This window comes from Macrotis lagotis, chromosome 5 (assembly GCF_037893015.1).
Source record: "Macrotis lagotis isolate mMagLag1 chromosome 5, bilby.v1.9.chrom.fasta, whole genome shotgun sequence".
Lineage (NCBI taxonomy): Eukaryota > Metazoa > Chordata > Mammalia > Peramelemorphia > Peramelidae > Macrotis > Macrotis lagotis.
The window spans coordinates 84,852,228-84,861,932 of NC_133662.1; the positions used below are offsets into that span (position 1 = coordinate 84,852,228).

The 9,705-nt window shown below is 34.6% G+C and overlaps 1 non-coding gene across 1 annotated transcript; it reads left to right on the forward strand.

Moving 5' to 3' along the window:
* The first annotated feature begins 8,762 nt into the window (after positions 1–8,762).
* On the forward strand, positions 8,763–8,893 carry LOC141490347 (U6atac minor spliceosomal RNA). Its single transcript, XR_012469184.1, has one exon. It is a non-coding gene; the product is annotated as a U6atac minor spliceosomal RNA (small nuclear RNA).
* Positions 8,894–9,705: the final 812 nt, after the last annotated feature.

Below are 9,705 nucleotides of genomic sequence, written 5' to 3' on the forward strand. Positions count from 1 at the left end.
AAATTATTCACATTGGATTTCATAACATTCTCTATTTTTTCTTTGGTCTTAAGTTCTTCCCTCCATAAAACTCACAGATAAATGATTCCTTACTCTTCTAATTGGCTTACAGATTTATCCTTTATTTCTATATCATGTAACCTTTTGTGTTAGGTGTTGGTCTATGCCTAGTTTTTACCATATTATTTTTCAGGTTTTTTTGCAACAGTTTTTGTTAAATAGTGAGCTCTTATTTCAAGAGCTGGAGACTTTGGGAATATAGAACAGTAAATTAGTATAATTATTTATCACTTTGTCTTGTGAATTTAACATATTCCACTGATCCACAGCTCAATTTCTTAGCCAGTACCAAATAGTTTAATAATATAGTTTTACAACTGGTAAGGCAATGTCACTCTCCTTTGCAATTTTTCATTAATTCCCTTGATATTCTTCAGTTTATGTTCTTCCAGATAAGTTTTGTTATTATTTTTTATAGATACATAAAATAATTTTGGGTAAATGAATTTGTATGAAACTAAATAAGTAGATAATTAATTCATAATTGCCATAATTGCACCCACTTAGCCCCATGGTCCTGGACAGGCCATTCAATCCACTGCCTTGCAAAAAGTAAAAAAGAAAATGTGTTATATCTGACTATTTTCTCCCATAATCTACCCTCTCCTCTATCCCCTACAACCCTATCCCTTTGCCCTGGCCCCTTTCTCCCATCCCTTGCCTCTTCTTTTTCTTCTAGATTTTTATGCCCTATGAAGTATGTACACACACACACACACACACACACACACACACACACACACATATGTTGTTTCCTTTTTGAGCCATTTCTGTGAGAAAGAAGGCTCCCTCAATCACTCCTCGCCTCCTCTACTTCCATACCATTGCAAAAGCTATTTCTTGACTCTTTTATATGAAATATCTTATTCTATTTTACCCCTCCTTTTCTTTCTCCCAGTACATTTTCTTTTTACCCATTGACTCCATTTAAAAAATATATTAACCTTCAAAATCAACTCTCTCCTGTGTCTTGACTATAAAAGCTCCTTCAAACTGCTCTAATAAGTGAGAAAGTTCATATAAGTATTATCTATACCATTTTCTCGTGCAGGAAAACAAGCAGTTCATCATCATTAAATCCCTCACAATTTACCCTTCCCATCCACTCTCTCAGTGCTTTACCTGAGTCCTGTACTTGAAGAGCATACTTTCTGTTCAACTCTGGGCATTTCAACAGGAACATTTGAAATTTCCCTGTTTCGTTGAACGTCCATCTTTTTCCCTGGAAGAAGATGTTCAGTTTTTCTGGTATCTCATTCTTGGTTGCATTCCAAGCTCTTTTGTTTTCTGGAATATTATATTCTAAGTCCTATGAGCCTTTAATGTGAATGCTGTTGAGCCCTGTGTGATCCTGACTGGAGAACCATGCTATTTGAATTGTTTTGCTCTGTCAGCTTGTAGTATTTTCTCTTTGACTTGGGAGTTCTGGAACCAAGTTCTGATTATAATATTCCTGGGGGTTACTTTTTTGGATCTCATTCAAGAAGAGACCAGTGGATTCTCTCATTTTCTATTTTTCCCTCTGCTTCTAGGATATCAGGACAATTTTCCTGTAGAAATTCTTTAAAAATGACGTCAAGGCTCTTTTCCTGATCGTGAATTTCAGGTAGGCCACTAATTTTTTAATTGTCTATTCTGATCTGTTTTCCAGCTCTATTGTTTTTTAAATGTGATATTTCACATTTTCTTCTAGTTTTTCATTCTTTTGATATTGTTTTATTGTGTCTTGGTTCCTCACAAAGTCATCAGCCTCTTTTAGCTCCATTCTACATTTGAAAGATTTGTTTTCTTCAGAGACCTTTCTTATTTCCATTCCCATCGGGCCAATTCTGCTTTTTAAGGTATTTTTCTCTTCATTAACTTTTTTTGAACTGCTTTTTCCAATTTGAGCTAAACTAGGTTTTAGTATGTTATTTTCTTCAGCATTTTTTTTGGATTTCCTTGACTAAGCTGTTGACTTGGTTTTCATGTTTTTCCTTCATCTCCCTCATTTCTCTTCCCAATTTTTCCTCTACCTCCCTTACTTGATTTTCAAAATCTTTTTTGAGTTCTGTAATAGCCTGCCTGAAACAAACTTCTTTATTTCTTGGAGGATTTAGATGCAGAAGCTGGAATTTTCTCATCTTCTGAGTGTGTGTTTTGTTCCTCCATGGGACCAAGTAATTATCTATGGTCAGGTTCCTTTTTTTTCTGTTTACTCATTTCCTAGCCTGTGCCTGGTTTGGGGGTACTTCCTGAGCTGTTGAGAAATTAATGGTATGCCTCTTGCAAGAACATCAATTCTTTCAAGGACTTATGTGAGACTCTGACTGTTTTTCCTTCCTGTGTGCTGGTCTGTGGATGGCAATGGGGTCTCCAGACTGCAACCAGGGTCTGAATATGGACAAAGCACAAGAATTCTGTCCCAGGGCTAGAGGAGAGACGTTGACCATATTCCCCCACTCCTTTACCTTTTGTGGACTGAATGAGCTGCCAGGTGGCTCTGCAGGCCTGCTTCCATTTCTTGGGATCTGGGCTGTACTGAGGGCCTCAGCTATGTTGATGGCAGTAGTTGGGCTGAGGGCCATTCTGGCTCCCACTCACTCTGGCAGAGATTTCCCTGCTGATCTTCCAAACTGTTCTTGGTGTTCCCTGGGTTGCCAGGCCATGAAACTGTTTCTGTTGCCACATGCCAGTGTTACCTGGGACCCAGGTGCTCAAGTGCCCAGGTGCCCAATGGGTTAATCCCAGTTGATTGGAGCTCCTTTGCTCCAGTTCATTAATCCTGGCTGTGCTGCCACCCCCTCCACCCCCATGGAACAAAGATTTCCCCTGATCTTCCAGGTTACCTTGGACTGGAAAATTGCCTTACCAGATCTTTCTGTTGGGTTCAGTCTCTCGAAAATTTGGTCAGAGTCATCATTTCAAGTATTTTCGAATATTTTGGAGAGAGTTCCTAGGAAAGGCTGTTCTCATGCCACAATCTTGGGTCTACCCACCCCTTTCTTATTTGTTTTTTTTTTTTAATTTCTTGAGTTCTTCCAAGACAACTTTTGGGATTTGAGGCCAATTTGTAAATCCCTTTGAGGCTGGTATAGGGCTCTAATCATTGCTTTCTTCTTATGAGATGATGCTTTATTTTCACCCTTTGCCATAGTAGCTTCCCATAGTTTTGTATCATTTTGTTTTGTTTTTTTGCTAATTGTCTAACATGAGCTCTGCTACTGGAGTAAATGGTCACTGTTCCAAACTTTTTTTGTCCTTTTGTTCAGTGGTCTGCTCTCTAGTTTTCCACACTAGGGTCTCAGGTACAGGCAGCTTGCTCCCTAAATTAGAGTAACTGAATCCAGTCCTATTTGTTGCACTAGCATTCTGTGGTTTTCATTATACCTTCTGAGCTGGGATAGAGCCCTCACTGCTGGTCTGCTGTACTACCAGCCTCTGGATTTCCTTTATATTTGGCTGTGCTCCTCCTTTACCAAGTGAGAAAGACTTTTCATAAAGTCTTTCCAATATGTCCAAGATATCTTGAACTGAACAATTATTTCACTTTGTCTTTTTTTTGTGGATTTTGTTTCTTTTAGTCTCTTTACAGATTTCATTTAAAATTGTTTCAGAACGGGGCAGCTAGGTGGCATAGTGGATAAAGCACCGGCCTTGGAGTCAGGAGTACCTGGGTTCAAATCTGGTCTCAGACACTTAATAATTACCTAGCTGTGTGGCCTTGGGCAAGCCACTTAACCCCATTTGCCTTGCAAAAAAACCACCTAAAATTGTTTCAGAGGGAAACTTGGATAAGCTTAGTGAAATTCTTGGCTTCTCTACATCTTGACTCCACCAGAAAGTCCCCTCTTCATTATTTCTGGAAGAATAATTTTTACATAGTATTCATGTACAATAAATTGGTAAGCCATTGACTAATTGTTAAGTATTTCTCAATTTCCAGATATTTTGCTCCACAAAAAGAACTGTTATCAATACTTTTTTTGTACACATGGATCCCTTTCATCTTTCACTGATTTATTGCAGGTGTTATAAACTTAATAACACTGTTAGACAAAAATTATTCAGCACTCAGTAGCTTTTTGGGAAGCTTAAAATTGCCTTGGAAAGTAACTCAACCAGTTCATAGCTCTATCAATAATTCAGGAAATGTGTATGTTTTTCTTTTTTTTCCTTTTTTTTGCAAGACAAATGGGGTTAAGTTGCTTGCCCAAGGCCACACAGCTAGGTAATTATTAAGTATCTGAGACCAGATTTGAACCCAGGTACTCCTGACTCCAGGGCCGGTGCTTTATCCACTGTGCCACCTAGCTGCCCCAAATGTGTATGTTTTTCAGTGATTTCTCCAACATTTGTCATTATACTATTTTGTCAGTTTTGCTATTCTGATGGCTCTGAGATTGAACCTCAGAATTATTTTAATTTGTATTTCTCTGAAAATTAGTTATTTTTTTGTGAGGCAGTTGGTTTAAATGACTTGTTCAAAGTCACACAGTTAATAAGTCTTAAGCATCTGACACTATATTTGCACTCAGGTTCTCCTGATTCTAGGCTTGTACTCTATCCACTTGATCATCTAGAAACCCAGATAATTAGCTGTTAAGAGAATATTTTCATATGGCTATTTTCAACTTGGCTGTCTTTGTCTGAACTTATTCATACCATTAGTGTTATTATTTGAGGAATGGCTTATTCTAATAAATTTGAATCAGCTTTCTTATATCCTTTAATGCAGCAAATCACCAAAAAATATTTCTTCCTATTTACTTTTTTTCTCTTCTAATTTTAGGTGCATTTTTTGTGCAAAAACTTTTTAAAATTTTATATTATTACAATTTTCTATTGTATTTTCTTTCAACATTTATATCTTTTGTTTTGTCATGAACTCTTCTCCTATTCAGAGAACTTATAGGCAAGTATCTTCCTCAAATATAGCAAAAGACAAAGTCCTTAATCAAATAAAGAATAGAAGAAAGTATGTGAAATATAAAAGATAGCAGATAATTTAAATTAAATAAAATAGATATTGCACTAATAAAATTAAATTAAGAAGAGAAATGGTAAAGGGGAAAATGTGTCACTCATTTCAATAAATTTCAAATAACCAAATCATATAGAGTATTGACACAAATATTCTAATTATAAGAATCATTGTTCAAGAGGTAAGTATTCAAATAACAAAACACTTTAAAAAGGAGAAATTACGACTTACAAATTACCATTTGGAAAGTTGGACTACATTACTAAAAGAAAAGGCAAAGGTCATTAATAATCAGACATGTTACTATTAAAAGCTACTATAGATATAAAAATCTTTTAAGGTAGTTATAAAAGTCCTTAGTGAATTCATTAATTTATTCATTGCATTTCAAAGTAGATTATATCACAACTTAAAGAATACAATAATTATTTTCAAAATTTTAGCAACTCTAACAAAGAATTTGGGTGATAGTAGGATAGATAGTTTGACTCTCATAGATTTAGATAGGGATTTTATATCTATTTTTTCCAAAAGATTTTCTTTTCACCCACACCAAGGATTTTGGTAGATTAATTTTAATTAATTAATTTTGTTTTAATTTTAATTTTAATTAATTTTGTTCCTCCCTATAACAAATAAATATATCTCAGGTACTCTGTGTTAGCTTCAAAAATTCCTCTTTCATGGTACTCAAAGTATTGGTGTCAAATTTAAATCAGTAGATGTATTGGAAGGGATTCTTGTGTTAGGTCCATTGATTTCATTTTTTTCTATAAAAAATAATAAAAGACATCCAAATAGAGACATGACTTGTTATCCAACAAGGTAGTAGAATTGTGGTTACTAAGAATCAGGTCTTATGGCTTTCCTAACTCTGGGTATATTTTGACTTTACAGCATATTCTGTAATCACTTATTCAAGGTACATAGGAACAGCATTAACTCTTATTTCATAGGTTGTAGAAGTTATGAAGCTTATTTGTCAAGTCATTCCTGATACTATTTTATCTACTTTATGCTAATATTTATAGAAGCATAAAATAATTTGATATTTTACCTAAATATATATTTACCTAGTGGAATATATTAATAATAAATTTATGATTTCTTGTATGGAAAGAGTAATGCTAATTATCTCCATAGGTGCTTAGATTTTGTGGTAAAAAGTACTTTTGTGGTCTGTCTTTGTGTATGAAATTGAGGGCCAAGAAATGAACTAACTTCATTGGTGTCCCACAATTATTTTCTTATTGAAATTCATATCCAGATGTTCTAGATTTATAGTTCAATATTCTCTATACTAAACTTTGTCATTTTGTACTTTCTATCTTCCCTTAAGTAAGAAAATATATCTGTTGTCTCTTGAAATGTAGGGAATTGATCAGGGATGTTTTCTGAACCTTTGTTGAGGTTACCAGTTGGTAATTCTCTGAAGGAGCATTTTTCTGAAAGAGGTGATGATGAGATTTCCCTCATTAATTTGAGAAACATATAGAACAGTAACCTCTATTTTGAATTTTAAAATACTATCTATAGAATGTGCCAATGACTATTGGCACCCGAAGAAGATAAAGTATATCTTCTTAATCTCATTAACTGAAAATGTTTCCAAGACAAAAGATGAAATTGCCTTTCCTAGTTGGCTCTTGGAGACCAGATTTCGTCAGTGTGAATTGACTATTATTGAAGGAATTATCCCTTTACTCAGCAGATAAAAATATTTTACTGAGGAATCAGGGTCTATTCACTTTATTATTTTTTTATATGTCTTCTTTAAGATATCCTAAAAGTCAAACAATGGTGATGTTAATTTGTGGGAAGAGAGAGTTCACACACATATACACTCATTTCCAGCATCTGCCAATAGATGTATGTTTCTAGCAGAAGCATACATATTTGTTTGTCAAGAAATACTAGACAGATATCTTTTTTTAAACAACCATGTAAAACATGTTCATACCAGTCATTTTGTACTAGAAGATGAATTTAAAAAAGAATGAAACAAAGAGTGAAAACAGTATGCTTTAGTCTCTTTTCAGATAGCAGTTTTTCTCTGAAGGTGAATAGCATGTTTCAAGATGAATTCTTTAGTATTGTCTTGGATCATTGTATTGCTAAGAGTAATTAAGTCACTCAGAGTTCCTCCTCATGCAATCTTGCCACATCTGAGTACAATGGTATCCTCTTCATCCTTATTTCACTTTACATCAGTTCAGTTCATGTAAGTCTTTCTGGATTTTAGAAGGATGGTATCTAGGACGGTGACATCCTTGGTAGTTACCTTGAGAGAAACCACAAGTTTACGAACACAACAATCTAACCATTTACAAGAGAAAGAACATTTCCTAAATAACATAGCGAGCTATCATTAATCATTTTAACATGAAATCATTATTTTTTCTAGTATAATTAACTGTGGTTTTATCTTGTGAGTAACTTTGCAGATCTATATTTCTAAACAAAAAGGGATAGTTACCGAAAAAAAATGTACTTCTTTGAGAAGGTTTAAAAAAATGGTTAGAGATTACTTACATATCTAAGTCAACTCAAGTGAGACCTATTCGGAAGCAACCACATGAGGTAGCAGGAGCCTAGAATTTTGCCTTTGTGATCTCCCCGCCCCCCTTGGGTGAATAAGGGCCCTCTGCTATTGTATATTAGTTATTTTCTCTTACAATTTTAGTGAGTTGTGAGTTGCTTGAGGCATTGAGAGTTTGATTGGCTTTTTCATGGTCATGTGTTTCTTATGAGTCAGAGAATGATTTAAGCTTCAATCATCTTTACTTTGAGCTAGTCTCACCATTCCACATTATTCTCTTCTCTGTTATTGAGAATGGAATAGCATGATTTTCCTTTTAGGAGAGCTGGGAAGGTATGAAGGGCCAGGGATTATGAAGGACAATTTGGAAATGTGAGAAATATTAGAAAGAGAAAGGAATCATGCTGCTTTTTCATGGGCTGCCGTATTTATATATTCAGTATTTCTTTGTAAGATCCCATAGTACTTCCTTATTTAGTTCATTTATATGATGAAATACATGTTGTCCAGCATAAAAACAATTATTTTGTTGAATTTTTTAAAAAGGAGGTGGTATATTCCACAATTGGCGAAGATGAATTTTTTTCACAAGAAGAAATGATAGAGATTTTTTTTGCAGGGTGAGTCTATAGCACTAAGCATTGTCTGCTTAAACGGAGTTTGATGAACCTTGTAATTATGTACAGAAAAGGAAAAAATATTAAATCAAATCCACTTAATATTATTAAAATCTGTAACTACATACTATATTTGGCCATGAGATTATGAAGACAAAACAAATAAATGTCTGCTCTGTAAAAGTTTATGGGAGAAACAATATAGATTGAACATTAAATTAATATTATGAAAAGAATTTCTGATGAATAGGCATTGAGGGGAGTTGATACTTAAGCTGGGTATATGATGATGATGATGATGTTTGTCCTACATTCTCAAAGAGGACCATGACATCAGGGCAGCGATGTGATGAGAGTAGATGAATTGGATTTGAGTGAGTGGGATGCTGTGCTAAGTCACCAAACTGCCTCATTTTCTCCCTCAGAGTTACTTGAGTCCAATGGCTAGACATGAACCAGGATGACTGGAGATAAACTTGAATAGGGAGAATTGGATTAAGTGACTTGCCTAAAGTCACCAGTTAGCCAAGTGCCTGAGGACATATTTGAATTCTAGTCTTCCTGATTTCAGTGCCATCTAGCTGTGTTGTATGAAAGAAGAGAAGGTTCACACTCCCCTTGATAAGGATGGAAGAGGTCCTAGTGACCTTTGCAACACATAAAAGTTTAATCCATTGCCACCTACTCTGTGGCATGTAACCATCCAGAGTATTTAAGAAAGTAAGGGATTCTATAAAGTCAATATGAAGGGAATATCCATTTCAGACATAGGAAACAGCCTTAGCAAAGATATGATTTATAAAGATAAACTGCCACAAAGAAAGGGAAGCAAGTGAACCAGTTTGCCTGAAGTGGAGTTCATAATAGGTAACCTATGTAATGAACCTGGAAGGATAGGCTAGAAAATTATTTAAATATTATTAAAAGACTAACAGAATTAATATTTGTTCCAAAAGATAATAGGGAAGTAATGACAATTCTTAAGAAGGAGAGTGTGATATGGTTAGATCTAACCTTCAGATTTTAAAGTAGGATTTTAGCAGTCCCTGTAGATGAGTAGGAAAGTAGAGTGATTAGATAAATTAGATCTTTTTTTAAGTAAACCAAGCAATGAAGAAAAATAGAATAGTATGTTGGAAATTTGAGTGGACAGAAGGTGAAGAATTTGAGATACATTGTACAAAGCAGGATGGATATGAATTGGTAATTAGATTTAATGGAGATTGGAGAATGAAGAGTAAGTTTACTCTGAAGTGATAGGCCTTGGTGACTGGAAAGATGCTGAATTCATTAACAGGATTAGGGAAGGAAAAAGAAAAGAGAGTTTAGACTGTTGTAAAAATTATTTGGATGTAAAAATTTTTTTAAATAAATATTTTATTTATTTTCCCAACTACATGGAATGGTACTTTTCAACAATCATTTTTGCAAGGTTTTTATTCTTAAACTTTTCTCCATTCCTTCCTTCCTTCCACCCTCCCCATGAGATAAAGCAATACAACATAGGTGATACATGTATTATCATG